The 19,391-nt window shown below is 37.3% G+C and overlaps 1 protein-coding gene across 1 annotated transcript in view; it reads right to left on the bottom strand.

The window, feature by feature from the left end:
- The window catches only part of LOC145999380 (glycine receptor subunit alpha-2-like), a 32,525-nt gene extending 30,708 nt beyond the window's left edge, over positions 1 to 1,817 (bottom strand). The window contains exon 1 of the mRNA XM_083136325.1: positions 1,802 to 1,817. The gene's annotated coding sequence lies outside the window, so the exon portion shown is untranslated. The remainder of the gene's footprint in view (positions 1 to 1,801) is intronic.
- Positions 1,818 to 19,391: the final 17,574 nt, after the last annotated feature.

Genomic DNA, 19,391 nt, shown 5'->3' on the forward strand with positions numbered 1-19,391 from the left:
ATCAGTTTGATGAACATATACAAAGTTCTGTCTATGTTCAACATTAAACATAGACATAGCTTTCCTATTTATCAAGTTGTTATCTGAAACAACATATATAATCCTAATACCTAACTTTTCAAGGCCCAATATGACATTCTTAACTACACAATGCAATGGACTGAGCAGTTAAAGTTTTCACGGTTAATATATGCACAACTTCCTTGTTCTTAGAGAGCACACTGTTAAATACATGGGCACTTTTTGGAGCTTCAGAACTATCAGAGGCAGATCCAACAATTGTACCTTCCTTGTAATCGATGTAGGATTTGATATGAACTTCATCCAATATCAATGAGCAGTACAACTCATGGTCTTTAAGATGAACCACTTTTTCTTGCATATGCATCAGAAAATTACCTTCACTTTGCTCTAAAATTGAACTTGCATGGATATCTGAACATAATTTCTTCAAAGTATTTGGATGGGGTAAAATAAAATATTTGAATCACGGATGAACTTATATGCACATGGAGCCATAAAATTCAACAAAGATAAGAAAATAATTTCAGAATCATGTCTCAGCCGTTCTTTGCGAACATTTAACAACCATATTTGTGATTTTATAAAATGAAGCATGACACATTGCTTTCATGCACAGTCTCTTTTACATTATCCAGAAGAATTTCAATGGCTTCCAAAATATTACTGATATTAGATGCTGATTCTGCACTGTTGAACATTTCAAGGAAATGTATTGCATCTTCAGTAACATGTGTAGTTGAAACCTTTCGTGAAAATCTCTTTGCATTAATATCAACTCCACGATAAAGCATTGACAAAGTGAGTGAGTCATTTACAACATACTTAACTGCATGTGGTTTTTCAGACAGGTTGAGGGATAAGAAAATAATGCAACCTTTCTTTTGCAAAATATCCCACTGTGAAGGATGATGGATTTTGTTAATACGTGGTCTGTTAGGAAAGTAATGAGACTGATTTTCTGTAAACGATGAATTTTATTATTTTTACAAATCAATGTTATCCCCTTCAAAAGAGTTCCCTTGGGCAGCTCCACAGCGATGGAGGCGTTGTTTCCATTGTTCGTAGCAGTGCTGGAAGGCTTCTGCTGGAATACCTTTTAGCTCGATGGTTACGCTCTTCTGGATATTATCCAAAGTATCAAAATGGCGGTCTTTCAAGTGGTTTTAGAGCAAGGGGAATAAAAATAGTCACAGGGACTGAGATCCGGTGAATAAGGGGGCTGAGGAAACACAGGAATGCTTTTTTGTGCCAAAAATGAATTTATGGAGACTGCCGTGTGACATGCTGCATTGTTGTGGTGTAGAATCCAAGTGCGTGCAATGTCTGGTCGCACATGTGCAACCCTTTTCCTGAGTCTTGCAAGAACTTCATTCGGTACACACGTTCAAATTTAACTCACTACTGATCATTCTCACTGTCAATCGACGATCTGACCTCACTCTTTCCACATTGTCATCCGTTTTTGAGGTTGAAGGTCTTCCCGCACGAGGTTCGTCTTCCACTTGTTCTCGGCCTTCTAAAAAGGACTTGTGCCATCTGAACACTTGTGCCCTAGATAGTGCATGTTCTCCATAAGCCCTATGCAACTTTTCATAAGTCACAGTAGTGGATTCGCCAAGCTTAACACAAAATTTAATGGCACAACGTTGTTCAAACTTTTGCCAGTCCATTTTTGTAACGCACCTCACAAACACTTGGCGTCAGACGCTCTCAACAATCGTGTAGCAACTGTAGCAAGTTGAAACTTGTACTGAGTCAATGGGAAGCGTTCACCTACCTGCCGTGTGAAGGTGGGGGCAGCAGCGTTGCCGGTTCGTGCACAGTGTTGCCAGTCTCATTACTTTCCTAACAGACCACTTATGACCCTTCACTTCAGTTCACTTAAGGTCGAAAATCTGTGGGTTGCATTATACTGCATCTCTATACTGTCTGTCTTAAAGCTTGTGCCTCCCTCTTTTCTTTCTTCTTTTCTGGACATTCTCGCACCTCTTCATTTTGCATTCCAGAAGGCAGGTATGATGGACAACCAGGGAAAATAGATGGAATTGCACCGGGACGGATCTGAGGCCTTGCAACTCTGAAGATTTTTCGTGTACGGTCATCCACATGCACAGTATCCCATTCAAGTTCTACAGTCTTGAAATGTGCTTGTCACACCTGGAAACAGCATAAGGAAACAGTGTCATTATAACTGAGAACATGAAGGTAAAGTGGGGACTTTAGAATGAAGTGGACTATTGGGTACTTGCTTTATACAAGCAGAACTTAAGTTATAAGAGAATGGAAATCATGCAGAAATTGTGACAGTTTTTGAAATATAGAAATACAAGTGTGTGGTTACCATGAAAATTTTCAGAAAAGCCATGACGTGAGGTTTTGGCAGTAAGAAAACCACAGGCAGGTATGACGTTCACTTTCACCAGCATAAAATGATCAAACTGGGAAAGCTCTTCCAATTTATTAACAATGCACATCTACAGTATTTAGTTACTTAACCTGTCCTCAAGCAGACATGTAAATATTTTTGTTGAAAGAAAAATAATATTCTCTCCTGTAGGTCACCTGATAGTCGACCTCCATGGCTGAGAGGTTAGCACTGCATGCTACAGCACCAGGGGATCCGGGTTTGAATCCAGGCTGGGGGATGGATGATCTTTGTGAGGGTTCCTTCATCAATTTCATCATTTGTCCTCATCATCACGATTAACCAAAAATGGTAGAAAGTGACGCCAAAAAAAATAAAACATGACATCAGCATGTCCCAAAACTAGTAGCTATGCTATTTTTTAAAATTATTTCTTTGAACCAATATTTTTTACAAAACGGTTTAAGGATTCAGGTTACTATTCATACACAGAACAAAAATATTTGCATAGACTAACGAAAAAGGTTAGGTTGACAGTTTGGCGACTAACTAAAAAGGTTAGGTGTCACGTACACAAACTGCATTGTTGTTGTTTGAGGTAGATGGCAGCATGCAAGAAGAACGACACTTACGTTTGATTATGCATAAAGCAGTTTAGAAAGTTGGCCAGAGATGGCAGCACTCAAGAAAACGTATACAATTGTAAAAAGAGAAAAAGAAAAGAGATGATGTGGTGAAATAATGATTGTAGATATGAATACTAATTAGAATGAAATAAATAAATGAACTTAGCACAATAACAGGATATAAATAAGGTGGAAAGGGTAATTAATATTCAGTAATAACATATGCGATCATTATATAAAAGTAAAGAAGTCGAATTGTAATTACGATTCTGGGTCTTTTTCGGTTCCCACGAACTGAGAGTTTCGTGTGGCTTTTGGGTTGTTTTTTCCCAGGTGTAGCGCCATCTCATGGCAGCACTCAAGCACTTTTGGTAGGCGCATCTATTGCAGCTCCAAGTTAAGGTTAGCGCCGGCCAGGCGGCGATCTTTAACTAACCCCTTTCTCTTTGTTTGTCTGGGAGATCGATTTTCTTAATATTTACGTCAATTTGGATAAGATCGACAAAGAAGTCCAGAGAAGAAAAAATACACAATATGTAATAATTACAAGAAGAAGCAGCATTAGTAATTACAAGAAGAAGAAGCCTTAGTAATTACAAGAAGAAGATGACTTAGTAATTACAAGAAGAAGATGACCTAGTAATTACAAGAAGAAGCTTTAGTAATTACAAGAAGAAGAAGCCATTGTAGTAATAAGAAGAAGATGCCTTATTAATTACAAGGAGAAGAAGCCTTAGCAATAATAAGAAGAAGCCTTAGCTATTACAAGAAGTTGAAGCCCAAAGAAGAAGATTGGCTACAATTAATGAGATATAAAAATAGAAGAAAATTATTGTATAACAAGATTTCCAAAGTTATCTAATATTTGTACATGATTATTCAAAAATATATTACGAATTGTACCCTCCGTAGTGGGTTAAATCTATTGTTTCTTTCCATATATTCGTAGTGTTAGTCACCCTGATCTGTACCCAGAGGTATCTCATCGTTTCTACCCTGTGCTAAGCTGGTAGATGCTCACGTGAGAGGACGTGGCATTGATTAATGGCGACCAACGTGTGGTGCACGATACAGACCAGAGGTTGAAATAACGCAAAGAATAAGAATTTGGAAAGATAAGTAAAGCAAAAATGGAAGAAGGAAAATATATATGTTGTGGCGAAGAAGGAAATAAGGAAGAAATAATACAGTGTAAGGTATGTGAAGAAATGAAACACTGGTTATGTGAAGGAATCCGGAAAGAAAAATATGAGAAGATATGTGAAAGGGGAGAAGGATACGAATGCAAGGAATGCAGGAAAGTAAAGTTAAAGGAAAAGGAAGGAAAGAAAGAAGGACAAAACACGATGGAGATGTTGATGAAAACGATGATGGAAATAAAAGAAAGTCAAGATCACAACAGCAGAAGGTTGGAAGAGAAAATGGAAGAAAATAGCAAAGAAGTTAAAGAAAGGTTAGAAGAGATTGCAGAAGTATGCGAAGAAAACAGGAAAGCATTTGAGAGAAAGATAGAAGAAATGATAAGGATGTCAGATGAAAGACATGAAGAAACCAATAAAAAGATTGAAAAGGAAGCTTCAAGAGTGAATGAAGAATGCCAGCAGAGAAGTACAAGTTTAGAAAACAAAATTTTGGCAAATAAGAAGCAGATAGATATTAAAATCTCTAAAATAGATGAAGTAGAAAATAGAGTAGAAGAAATGAAAATTGTGACAGAAGAAACAATAGTAAAAGAAACTTTGAAATTTAGAGAAATGATAATTAGAGAGCGACAAGAAGTGAGGGAAGAATTAGAGGAGAGTAATAAGAAGATTCAAACCCTCGAAAGTAAGATCGACAAAGGAAAGAAAGAGAATAAAGTACAATTGAGAGGAATAATCCCTAAAATAGAGGATATGAGAATACAAGATAAGCCAATAGGCTTCAAGCGAGAAGGAAATGATGGAAAAGAAGAATATGAAAAGATCAGAATAAAAAAGGAAAGTAGTAGCGACGAATCGACTACAGAGGAGGAAATAAAGCATAAAAGGAATCATCAGAGGAAGAAAAGGAAATGGAAAAGTAGTGAAGAAGGGAGCGACAACGGAAGATGGTTGGAAAAAGTAAACGGAAGTAATTTGGAAGTGGGAAAATATAAGACAAGAATCCCTAAGCCTAATGAATTACAACACTTGCCCAAGTTTAATGGAAATATATCTCATAAGTGTCCACGAAAATTCTTGAAGGAACTAACAACTAACGTGAAGCTAATGAGGATACCAGGAAATATGATACTGGACCTAATCGAAGGATGTTTTGAAAAGTCTGCGGCAGGCTGGTATCAGTTAAATCAGCACAAGTTTGGAACATTCCAAGAGTTTAGTAAAAGATTTTTGGAATATTATTGTAGTGAGGAAATTAAGGAAAGGCAATTGGAGACATTGAAAAGAAAATATATAGATTGGTCCAAGGTTAAGAGTTTGGAAGCACACACATGGGAAACGTTAAGGAGCTTCAGAAATTTGAATGAAAAATGGAATGAGGAAGAGTTGGTTAGACAAGTGATACAAACACTACCAATATGGACGCAAAGAGCGGTGGCTGTAGTAAAGATAAGGAAGGTGGAAGACTTGATAGACTACCTCAGAACAGATGACATGCTGAAAAAGACTCAAAGGTCATGGGATAAAGAAAAGGAAGGTAGATATTATCCTAAGAGGCATCATCCTGAAGAGGAACAACGTCCAGAGCAGAAATTCCGGAAACAAGAATTCGGGATTAGGAACATAGAAGTCAGAAATGCATATAGAGGCAGAGGAAGAGGATTCTTAGAAGATAACGGAAACGGCAGAAGGCGAAATAATGTTCAGGAAGAGCAAAGAAATTATGATAGAAGGAATATAGGACCGTGGAGAGGAAACCGCGGATATAGAGGAAGAAATGATTATTGGCAAAATGCGAATCGAAGAAACTCAGAAAGAAGGATGGAGATAGGTGAAAGGCAACCTAGAGGAAACAATTACAACGAGAGGAACGAGAGGGGAAATACTGAGATAAATGAAGAGCGAAGAGAAACAGTGGAATTAGTCAAAAGCCAAGTGCAGAACGAAGTAGGAAATGCTGGTTGGCAGCAGATAAATGAGGAGTCGAGGAACGTGGAATCGGTCGAGAGGCTAAACTTGTAGAGCTCTCGCAGCAACTCTCAGGTGTGAGAGCAAAGGAAAATCATGAATATATGAAGGGAGAACTTAAGATAAATGAAGAAGGAATTCTGAAGTTATTTTTAATTGGAGAGCCGAGTTTTGAAAACTTAAAACCTGGAAGATCATTGTATGTGGAAGCAGAAATAATAGAAATTAAGGTTAAATGCTTGATCGATTGTGGGAGTGTAGTCGAAGTAATGAGCTATAAATGTTGGCAAAGAATTAAAGAGAAATACCCACAAGCAAAATTAGACGCTTCTGAAAAGGACAAAGTCAGATTAGTTCTGGCTGCGGGAAATGAAGAATACAAAATTCAGGGCACGGTACGCATCATGATGAGCATCAGAGGAGCTAATTTCGAAGTAAAATTTCTGGTTATAAAGGGTTTGAGGTGTGATATAATCCTAGGAGTACCTTTCTTAGAAAATTATTGTTTGATTGTTTGATTTGGTGTTTTAAGTCCACTTTATGCACAGTAAGGCTAATCGGGACTGGACCTACAGTTTAAAGTGGGATCCGAACCACTATGTGCCTCCACCGGGTCTTAGAAAATTACAATGGGCACATACACATAAAAGGAAAACGGCTAAATCTAGAATCAATGGAGAACATGAAAGTAGATGTCCCTATGGAGGATGAAATAAAAGGTTCCGAGAGCGAAATAGGCATTAGGAAGCAAAGTCTTGTATATCAGAAACATGATGCAGTGTATAAGAAGAAAGACTACGATGATATAATTGAAAATGAAAATGTAAAAGGTGAATATGAAAAAGAGATCGAAATAGAGTACCATAAATACAACGCATCGAAAGAAGAAATACAAGCCAAAGTGGATGAGTGTCATTTGATCTCAGAAAATGAAAAAGAAGATTTAAGATATATTTTGTTGAGACATAGGGGAATATTTAGCCAACGCCCAGGAGTGACGGATGTATACACATATAGGATTGAGGTAGACACAGCGAGTCCAATAGTGTCAAAGCAATATCCTATACCCTTTGCAAAGAGAGAAGCTGTAGAAAAGGAATTGAAGAAATGGTTAAGTTGGGGGATAATAGAGAACTCCAATAGCGTACACGTAAGCCCAATGCACGTGGTAGACAAACCGGACGGAGGTGTGAGGCCCGTACTGGATTTAAGAGAGCTAAATAAACACGTGCTACTTCCCAGAAATCAAGTAGAAAGAATAAATGAATTAGGCCTACTACACACTTTTTCAGGCAGCATATACTTCACATCATTTGATATGACTTTGGGATATTTTAAGGTAGAAATAGAAGAAGAGTCTAGAAAATATACATCGTTTCGATATGGATCAAGATTATTTCAATTTAGAAGGCTCCCATACGGTCTAAATTCATCAGTATCAGCTTTTATGACGGCTCTAAATAGAATATTTAGTATAGAGACAAGAGAATGGCTTGCTATATATGTGGATGATATGTGTATACATACGAAAGATTGGGAGACACACATAGAAAAAATAGATTGGGTATTAAGTAAATTGGCAGAAGCAGGATTAACTGTCAAATTGGAAAAATGCTCTTTTGCAAGGAAGGAAATACGTTTCCTAGGTCATGTAGTATCTGGAGGTGAAATAAAGATGTGCCCAGACAAAAATGACACGATAAGCAAGTTCTTAAGGCCAAACACAAGGAAATAACTTCAAAGATTCCTGGGAGTATGTAATTGGCGATCGAAATTTATACACAATTTCGCAAGCAAAGCCAAGCCATTATATGAACTTCTCAGAAAACATATAAAATGGAAATGGGAAGGAGACGAACAGGAGGCTTTCCAAAGGCTTAAGCAAGACCTTATACAAGCGCCAGCTATAAGCCAGCCTGATTTTGGGAAAACGTTCTTTTTAGGCACAGATGCATCGAACATTGGATTGGGAGCATACCTATTTCAGAGAAACGACTCCAACGAAGAGATTGTGATACAATATGCTAGCAGAAGCTTGAAGAACTTCGAAAGAGCGTATACGATAAGCGAGCTAGAGTGTCTGGCGATAATATTTGGAATAGAAAAGTTCTCTGCATATCTGAAAGGCAGGAGATTCAAGGTGGTATGTGATCACAAGAGTCTAGTTTGGTTAAATTCTGCAAGACAGTGGAATGCAAGGCTGACGAGATGGGCGATCTTACTGCAACAGTACAGTTTTGATGTTATGGATATAAAAGGAAAAGAAAACCATGTTGCAGATATTCTAAGTAGAGCACCTTTGAAGAGAAATCAGGAACCAGAGGAAGTGATTAGGCTAGAAATCAACGCTATCGCTGAGGAAGAAGTAAATGGTATTAAAGAAGAGGAATGGCGAGTTGGAACAGAGGAAGATGAGGAATTAAAGGATATTATCAAGGTGTTGGAAGGAGAGGAAGGAAACAAGAAAACAAGGATGTCTAAGATAAAGAGCAGATATAAAATTATAAATAGCATCGTTTTCCAAGTAAGCTATGAGAATCCGAACCAAGTAAGGATAAGTGTACCACGAACTTTGATAAGAAGAGTACTTGAGGTCGTGCATGAAGGATCTGGCCACTTCGGAGTTGATAAAACGTTGAGATTAGCTAGGAGATTTTACGTATGGAAGACTATGAAGCGTGACGTTGTTAACCATGTCAGAAATTGTACAGTTTGCATACAAACTAAACCTTCAAAGATAAAATTCAGGAAAGAAGAATTACATATTATCGCTAACTGGCCATTAGACATGGTTTCCATAGATCTAATAGGACCATTACCTAGGTCTAAGGGATTTTTGTATATATTGACGTGTGTGGACGTATGTAGCAAGTTTATCATGTGCTATCCTTTAAAGAAAGCTACAGCCAAAGAAATAGTCAAGAAGTTGGATGAAAAAGTAAAAAAGTAAAGTGCTCCCCTGTGCATTGCACCACGCCATGAAGGCGTATAGGGGGTGTGGGGGTAACGCCCCACACTTTCTTGATCCGGTCGTGAGTGGGGGTGATGTGATCAGCATCACGCCCCTGACCGCCTTTACCCCCCAGGGTTTCCCCCAGGTACCCATGTTATTCGACGCTGGGTGGGCGCCGGGGCCGCTTCCAACCTTAGAAAAGTTCCCGGATTTGAACCGGCCGGGGATCGAACCCGGGACCTTGGATGAAGGATTCATCAAACATTATGGTAGCCCAAAGAAAATGCTGACAGACAACGGGACTCAATTTACTTCAGAATATTTCAAGGAATATCTATATTTCAAAGGGATAAGGTTGATTAATGTTACAAGATATCATCCAAGTTCAAATCCAATTGAGCGTTACAATGGAGAGATTGTGAGATTACTTAGAATGTACTGTCTTGATCATCATACAAGGTGGTGTGCAGTAATTAACAGGATAGTTCGATTATTAAATAACTCTATATCAGCTGAGGCAAATATGAGCCCGACAGAAATTTTCTTGGGATATGAAGCAGAGCCGATGATGTTCGATGATTTAGAATGGCCAAAGAAGGTTATGGAAAGGGAAACGAGGAAAGAATTTTTCAATGATTTGTATAACCAAAGAAAGAAGAGGACGTCCAAAGAGGAAGTGAAAGGGAAGAAGATAGAAGTGAAAAGGGGTGATATAGTTTATTGTAAAACACACCCAATAAGTAAGGCCATTGATCGCACAATTAAAAAACTGTTTTTCAAGTATGAAGGTCCGTATATTGTATTACATACGTTTAGGAATACTATAGTTATACAAGACACGGTGTCAAAGGAAGTAAGAAGAGAGAATCTAGATAATGTAAAAAGATATAATTGTACGGAAGACGTTAAACAAATGTTGAAAATGGCCAGAGATGGCAGCACTCAAGAAAACGTATACAATTGTAAAAAGAGAAAAAGAAAAGAGATGATGTGGTGAAATAATGATTGTAGATATGAATACTAATTAGAATGAAATAAATAAATGAACTTAGCACAATAACAGGATATAAATAAGGTGGAAAGGGTAATTAATATTCAGTAATAACATATGCGATCATTATATAAAAGTAAAGAAGTCGAATTGTAATTACGATTCTGGGTCTTTTTCGGTTCCCACGAACTGAGAGTTTCGTGTGGCTTTTGGGTTGTTTTTTCCCAGGTGTAGCGCCATCTCACGGCAGCACCCAGGCACTTTTGGTAGGCGCATCTATTGCAGCTCCAAGTTAAGGTTAGCGCCGGCCAGGCGGCGATCTTTAACTAAACCCTTTCTCTTTGTTTGTCTGGGAGATCGATTTTCTTAATATTTACGTCAATTTGGATAAGATCGACAAAGAAGTCCAGAGAAGAAAAAATACACAATATGTAATAATTACAAGAAGAAGCAGCATTAGTAATTACAAGAAGAAGAAGCCTTAGTAATTACAAGAAGAAGATGACTTAGTAATTACAAGAAGAAGATGACCTAGTAATTACAAGAAGAAGCCTTAGTAATTACAAGAAGAAGAAGCCTTACCTTAGTAATTACAAGAAGAAGAAGCCATAGTAGTAATAAGAAGAAGATGCCTTATTAATTACAAGGAGAAGAAGCCTTAGCAATAATAAGAAGAAGCCTTAGCTATTACAAGAAGTTGAAGCCCAAAGAAGAAGATTGGCTACAATTAATGAGATATAAAAATAGAAGAAAATTATTGTATAACAAGATTTCCAAAGTTATCTAATATTTGTACATGATTATTCAAAAATATATTACGAATTGTACCCTCCGTAGTGGGTTAAATCTATTGTTTCTTTCCATATATTCGTAGTGTTAGTCACCCTGATCTGTACCCAGAGCTATCTCATCGTTTCTACCCTGTGTGCTAAGCTGGTAGATGCTCACGTGAGAGGACGTGGCATAGGTTGAACAGTTTGCCGATGTTTGTTTCTAATAATCAAACATCAGTGAAAATTTCTTAGTCATTTTGTTTAGGAATATCAAAAAATTGTGCCCCACAAAAGTTTATAGAGTCAAAATAATTTATGCACATGCAAGAAAAGAATATTTGATTAAATACACTCAAGAAAAACAAAGATAAAGAAAATGACTATGTTTGTTGATTCACATAACTGGGTAAAAAGCATGCTATTGTGTAAAAATGAAAACTTTTATTTTACAATCAATACATTCTTGCATAATTTTACACACAAATATTCAATCAAAGTGCTTGTTGTTACACAGTCAGGGTGGCGACAGACCTGGAAAACCTGGAAAACCGGGAAAAGTCAGGGAATTTGAGGTGTCAAAAAAAGTCAGGGAAATGTCAGGGAATTTCGTCTTCATTGACTTTTTAATTTTTTTTATTTAAAGATATCGTTATGGAACTCTGCACGGGAACAGAAAATTGTTATAACTCTGGCACTATGGGAGCAATCTACTTCAGATAAGTTTTGTTTTGCAGCTAAAACATAAGCGCATGCAACCGTGTACAATTCAGAACGCCGGACCGAGGAAGGGGGTTGGGGGGGCTCGACCCCCGAATTTCAATAGAGAAAACAAAAATCTGAAGTTTGCCCCCTCTTCTCCCACTATTTTGGGGAGAAGGCGCAAACTTTAGAATTAGTTTCAAAGATTGGACATTTCTCAAGAGATTGAAACATGTTTCATTTTCTTGGGTACCATACAAGTAGAATAATAAGTCAAAATGTGATTATTATTTTTTTTTTATGAAAAATATGTAATTTGCATTTTTGGAGGTAAATTGTTATAACTCGGGCACTATGGGAGCAATCTACTTCGGTAAAAGTTTTGTTTTGCAGCTAAAACATCAGAGCATGCAACCGTGTACAATTCAGAACGCCGGACCGAGGAAGGGGGTTTGGGGGGCGCGACCCCCGAATTTCAATAAAGAAAACAAAAATCTGAAGTTTGCCCCCTCTTCTCCTACTATTTTGGGAAGAAGGCGCAAACTTTAGAATTAGTTTCAAGGAATGGACATTTCTCAAGGGAATGAAACATGTTTCATGTTCTTGGGTGCCATACAAGTAGAATAATAAGCCAAAATGTAATATTTTTTTTTACGAAAAATATGTAACTTGCATGTTTGGAGGAAAATTGTTATAACTCGGACACTATAGGAGCAATCTACTTCAGATAAGTTTTGTTTTTAAGATAAAACACAAGAGCATGCAACAGTGTACAATTCAGATCGCCGAACCGAGGAAGGGGGGCTGGGGGCACGACCCCCGAATTTCAATGAAAAAAACAAAAAAATGGAGTTAGCCCCTACTTTCCCTGCTATTTTGGGTAGAGGGCGCGAACTTTATTATTCTTTTCAAAGAATGGACATTTCTCAAGAGAACATAACATGTTTCGTGTTCTTGGGTGCCATAGAAGTTGAATAATAAGCCAAAATGTGATTTTTTTTACGAAAAATATGTAATTTGCATTTTTGGAGGTAAATTGTTATAACTCGGGCACTATGGGAGCAATCTACTTTAGATAAGTTTTGTTTTTCAGATAGAACATCACAGCATACAACCGTGTACAATGCACAACGCCTGACCGAGGAAGGGGGGTTTGGGGGAGCCCGACCCCGAATTTCAATGGAAAAAACCATAAAAATCTGAAGTTTGCCCCCTCTTCTCCCACTATTTTGGGGATGAGGCGCAAACCTTAGTATTCTCTTCAAAGAATGGACGTTTCCAAAGAGAATGAAACATGTTTCATCTTCTTGGGTGCCATAAGCCAAAATGTGAAACACTGTTTTTTACAAAAAATAGGTAATTTGCATATTGCTCAGAAAATTGTTATAACTCGGGCACTATGGGAGCAATCTACTTCGGTAAAAGTTTTGTTTTGCAGCTAAAACATCAGAGCATGCAACCGTGTACAATTCAGAACGCCGAACTGAGGAAGGGGGGGTTGTGGGGCGCGACCCCCGAATTTTAATGGAAAACTATAAAAATCTGGAGTTTGCCCCCTCTTCTCCCGCTACTTGGGACTAAGGCGCGAAGTTTAGTATTCTTTTTAAAGAATTGACATTTCTCAAGAGAATGAAACATGTTTCAGGTTCTTGGGTGCTATACAAGTTGAATAATAAGCCAAAATGTGATATTTTTTTTTTTTACGAAAAATACGTAATTTGCATTTTTGGAGGAGAATTGTTATAACTCGGGCACTATGGGAGCAATCTACTTCGGATAAGTTTTGTTTTACAGATAAAACATCAGAGCATGCAACTGTGTACAATTCAGACTGTCGAACGGAGGAATGGGGTTTGAGGGCGCGACCACCGAATTTCAATGGAAAAACATAAATATCTGAAGTTTGCCCCCTCTTCTCCCGCTATTTTAGGGAGAAGGCGCAAATCTTAGTATTCTCTTCAAAGAATGGACGTTTCCAAAGAGATTGAAACATATTTCATGTTCCTGGGTGCCATACAAATTGAATAATGAGCCAAAATGTGAAACTCTGTTCGGAAATGTGGAATGGATATGTTGCGGAGGGGGGGGGGGAGAAGGGGGAGGTTGGTCATCAATATGAATTTCCCAGGCTTGCTCCAGACCTGTGTCAGAGTTTCCACCCAAACATAAGAGTATGAACGTCCAAAAAGCACATTCATTTCGTAATCAGCACAATTATACCATATGGTATCTATCATCAGGCCAGTACGACGTTACTCGGATGATACCATATGGTATTATTGGGGTAGTAAAGGTTAAGCCTCTAAATATTACGTGGAAAATGCATTGAATTATATTTTTTTCTTGTCCATATGGGAGTAGTAAGGGGACTTGTCACGTAGTAAGGCATTTTGTTGGACAAACTGAAGGAACATGGTAACAAATAGGTTCCATTGATACATACGATTTTTGTTGAATATCGCCACCTGACAAGGTATCTCACTACAACATGCGACAGAAATTGCATGGACTGCAACATCCAACAAAAATCGAATGCATAAACAACAAGAGCTTTATACTGCAAATATGCGGCTGGAATTTTATTACTCTTCTGGCTCACTTCACCTTATTTAATGTAGCAGTGCTTATGAAGGTCTTCTTTCATCATCCTGATGTATTACTGGTTTCGCACAAGTTAACATACGTTTACAATGACATGCACTATTCTTAGATATCAAGAAGAATTCAACTAAACGGGATATATATATTGAATACTATCACGAAAAAGTTAAACATAAATCTGCAATGGTGAACGTTATAAAAATTGGCAAGAGCATGCTCCCAACCTCAAATTTACTGTAACACTAGTATTGCATTGAAATTAACGCCACTCTCTGTCCTGTCTGTTTAAACTCGTGAGAGATGGTCATTAATCTCTCACAGGGTAACGTTAATGTCCAATATTATGAAACAAAATACTAATAATAAATACGTAAATATTTTAATATCATATTTACTAGATTCATTCAATCATAAAAGCAAATCACTTTCTTCAAGGATTGAATTTTCTCTGCCAGCCCTGCTAAATTTTCACTTTCCATCTACTATTTATATGAGGGGTGGCCAGAAAGTAATTTCCAATTAGTAGGGACATTGATTTTTCGCAAACGCCAAAACCATGAAAAATGGTAATTGCTGCGAAGTTATGTTTAGGAATGTGCAGTGATGTTTGGACACATTTTTCGCCCATTTGAAATATCGAAATAATGCGAATTTGGCATAAAATGCGAATTGTTGGCATTTTTAACGATTTTTTTTAAAGAAATGTCCTAAAAAACGAAAAATTCCATGAAATACAACATTCTTGTCTTTTGTAGGCCATGTTTGTGTACATAGAACATGCAAGTTTTCCAACATTTTACTCAAGAGTAAATTGTAGAGTTATACGAACATGGAATAATTCCGACAGACACATTAAGTCATGTATTTCCCACGATCAAAACCATTTGCATCACAGAGCAAAGTGGCAGGGTTCTAACAGGAGATCGAGTGCATATCTACCGTCACACGGGAGCCACATCTTCGTATGTGTCACACAAGATATGTTTTGAATTACCTAAGTGCGCACCATCGGCATTTGTCGAGCCAGTAATAATGGAGCTCAGTCGTTAGGGCGTCTGACTGCTATGCGAGAGACCCGGGGTCGATCCCCTGCGGTGGAGAACCGGGATGTTTTCCACATATTCAAACTGCTCCGGCGACCGCCCAGCATCATACGAAGCTGGTACCTTGAGGAAACTTTGAGGGATAAAGGTAGCCAGGAGCGTGGTGCTGATCACATCACCCCCACCTTCAGCCGTGATCAAGAAAGTGTGGGACCCTAACTCCACACCCCTATACACCTTCATGGAAAAGTGCAGGGGAGCACTTTACTTTTACTTCCTCAAAAATCTGTTCCAACATATCAAACTGTCACGAAAATACGTAGACCATGTGACCTACAATTTAAAATAATAGTTTAAAAGCACAATGAAGTATTAAGTTTCGGTATGTTTGGCAGATAAATGTTCTAAAACAAAAACGCGAATTTTGGGAAACGTAACACTAACAAGTCAAAAAAGATAATGCCAATTTTTGGTGCTATAATATATCGGTATCTGTCACGTGAGATTGATTGATTTTAATTTTTTGGTGCGTCGCCACTTATGGTCATTATGCACCCTTCAGTATATACGGAGAAAATTCCATTATCTAAAATCCTTACCTTAAAATTAAAAAAAAGGGGTATGGAAAATAACTTTCAAGATATCAAACTCTCACGAAGAGGCGTAAGCCATGTGACTTACAATTTGAAACAGTAGTTTAAAAACACCATGAAGGTATAGGTAATTTCAGCTATTTGCCAGAAAATGCGCTAAAATGAAAATGTGAATTTTGGGAAAAATAACACTGTATAGTAAAAAATAAAAAATAAGAAAATACACCAATTTTAAAAAAATAACAAAATATTAAGGTCCCTACCAATTAGGCATAAATAAAACAATAATATCAGTAGTAATTTATTGCATTAGTAACAGTGAGTCCTAACTTAATTTTCGGCATAATCACCACCGTTGTTCTCGCATTTGTCGTAGCATGGCACTAAATTTTGTATGCCCATGGTATATGTGTCTGACAAACAAACAACTGGAACTATCTCTACCGCAGTGTAGCTGTCAAATCCTTGCCCTGCCTGAAACCTATTCAGTTAAACCAGGAGATGAAAGCCAGTACATTAAAGGGCAGGGCTGTACAGGGAGTGGTCCAAGATCTCTCACATGAAGTGATGCAAAGGGCCTGTGTTGTGCTGTATGGGGTTGTGCACATTCGATTGGCCTTCCGTGAATTGTCTGCACCATCGTCTGACCATGCTATCATTCACGACATCCGGTCTACATACCTCACACAATTGCTGGTGGCTCTGTGCCAAATTCTGAGCGTGCAATGTAGGCTACATCGCAGTCTGTGGGATACTGTATGATAGCTGCAATCTTTAACCTAGAACTGTCCTAAAACGTCTGCATTACAACTGTACCAGATTACAGCTACATGCCACTTCTTCCTGCCTGCATGTTTGTGTGTCACTCTCCGACCACTATTGTTCCGTATAGGCACCATTGGAGTTTTTTTTCAGGAGGCCCCTCGTATATGAACTTTCAGAAGCTTTTATTATTAGAGTGTTCCTGTTTTAATGTGTGGTTAGCTAAATCAGGTACCTATACAATGCAATTCTATAAATTTCTTGCGTTAAATTTCTAATACCTACATACCCTTTTCGTCAGCATTAAAGGTATAACTGCATGTTGTTAATTTCACAGTACTTCACTTGGATATACTGTACTGAAGCAGAAATCCCATGGATAAAGTAAGGAAATATGACACTTTATTTTGTTTGATTCAATTGTTTCACTTATATGAAAGAGTTAAGTTCTTTGCTTTACAGAGAAGAGAGAAGTAGCTTTATGCATTGAAAAATGAGTCCGCACTCATGGTTCTTTCAAGCAGAGGGTTCCAAACTTGAGTGGAAATATCAACATATAATACCGAGAATGGATAAGGAGACTGATAAATTACAAATTGTATTTCTTAATCATTCACTCTTCACTCTTATCTCATTTAGTCGTAACTTTAAAAATAATCAAGTATTTTATTTTAAAGTTACTGTGTATGACAAAATTCCGTAATCAATCCTTCCCTAGCTTGTGAATTGTAATAATTTTCCAAATTCACTATTTTGCAGTTTGAATTCAAATCATAGAGAATAGAGGAATTAAGTCAATTTCATAGAAGATAATATTGGTGTTTAACAAATCCATGCATGGATCTGTATGAGTTTATTATTTCAATTTACAAAAACATCGATTTAGTTTAGTTTGTAATTGTCAGGGAAAAATGTAAATTTTGTCCTGGAAAACCTGGAAAAGTCAGGGAATTTCATTTTTGCTTGTTTGTAGCCACCCTGACAGTGTACTTTGTATTTCAGTGCATAACATAAATATCAACTTGTCTTCCATTATCTTAGATTATCCTTAAGAGGCACAAAAGCAGGTTAAAAATAAGAAAATAAATGTGCATATTATTCAATTTTGCTCAGTTATATAGTTTTTTTTTCATTAAGCATACTTTGAAGCTGAATTTTTTTGTAAATTATATGGAAGTGTTGATATTGAACAATATATATGTACATATGTTATCGAAGCACTAGACTGCTTTGGTAGATGTGACAATATTTTATAACAAACGATTCATTTTGCAACGATAAATAACGATGTAACGTTAACAAAAATTTGGTAATTCAGGCTAAATTATTTGGCATTTCTAAAGAAATGAGCTTGGTTCGATACTGGTGAAAAATTGTTTGCAAGCAACAAGTAGAACTTGACCAAATCTAAAAGAATATTAGATGCCTATTTCGTGCACATTAAATCCTTACATTATAAATTAACTATTTCTCTAATTTATTTATAAGTATAAAATCTGTGTTACTTACCCTTGATCGTAGGGACAAAATTACATGAAATTGCCCTAATCCATTTCTCTTATCAGCAACGTCTTGAGGAAATGTAAATACATTAGCCTTACTGTTCTCATCATAATTTACTCTACAATTGGGCACACAACATTTATAAACCATATTCCTTATTGTTGACACTTCACTTAAACTCCATTACAGTTCTTAAAATTGCATTACAATTCAAGATTCACTAAAAAGGTCCAACATTGCTTCCACCAAGTTAATCAAACATGGCGGCTGTTTCGCCCGCCTCCAGGGGTCTTCCTTGTCGCACAACAGTTTTGCTACCTTCTGTTCTGACGTCAGATGAGTAATGCCTACGAGGTTAGGTTAGGTTCCATTAGCATTAATACAATGAAAAACTATTATTTAGGCTAAGAAAACTAAGCATAGCTAGCCTAACCTAACAACTTATGAATTTAGCCTAAAATTTAAAAGCGTTGTCCCGTGACGTCAGAACACAAGGGTGCTCAAGTGTTGTGCGATAACTGAGACCCCCGCCTCCAGAGTCCAGATGATGACGTTGGTCACGTGACTTGAACAAGCCATTCGGCTTTCTCCAGATTGGGAAGTGATGGTTGAGTCGGTTGCCACAATCTCCCTTTCCAAGGGGAAAAATTTCTCTCTTTGGACCAATTTTTTCCTTCACTTAAACAAATCGCATAATAATAATAATAATAATAATAATAATAATAATTTATTATTATTATTAGTGGTAGTAGCAGCAGTAGTATTTCCGTTGGTCCATGTTCCTATGAATAAAAAATGTTAAACAAATTTTTCACATACTGTAGATGTCAGCTTCATCACTTCCTGGCCGGATGTCCCAGGTTTGAATCCTGGTCAAGAATCCTTTAACCGTCAATCCTCATCGTTACTATTACCTGAAGGCTCAGAAAAGCGACGTACAATAAACTTAATGGAAATATAAATAGATATAGGCTTGTATTCAAAGGAGCAGAAATAAGAAGGAACAGCAAAATAAATAAATAAAATTAAATTGAAAATGTGGATATGAAAATGTAACTTAACATTAACTGTAATAAAATAGAGTCTGATGTCTTCAAATTTCCCTGAAATTGTGATATTTTTAATCGAATTTCCCTTTCGCTTAAAATTCGGTCCGAATTTCCCTGCAAAAGGGAAATTTCCCTTAATGTGGCAAATTGGTCGGTAACCAGCGATATTTGTGTACATACGCTCGAAAGTAGGCGTTCTTGAAGCGCGTGTCTCTGCTGTCAATCTAACAGTGTTGCCACATGGAAAAATTGTAAAGTCACTGCCATGGCGCTCGAAATTTCACTGCATTCCGCTGCTA

The sequence above is a fragment of the Lepisma saccharinum genome, chromosome 15 (genome assembly GCF_977018435.1).
Source record: "Lepisma saccharinum chromosome 15, izLepSacc3.1, whole genome shotgun sequence".
NCBI classification, from domain to species: domain Eukaryota; kingdom Metazoa; phylum Arthropoda; class Insecta; order Zygentoma; family Lepismatidae; genus Lepisma; species Lepisma saccharinum.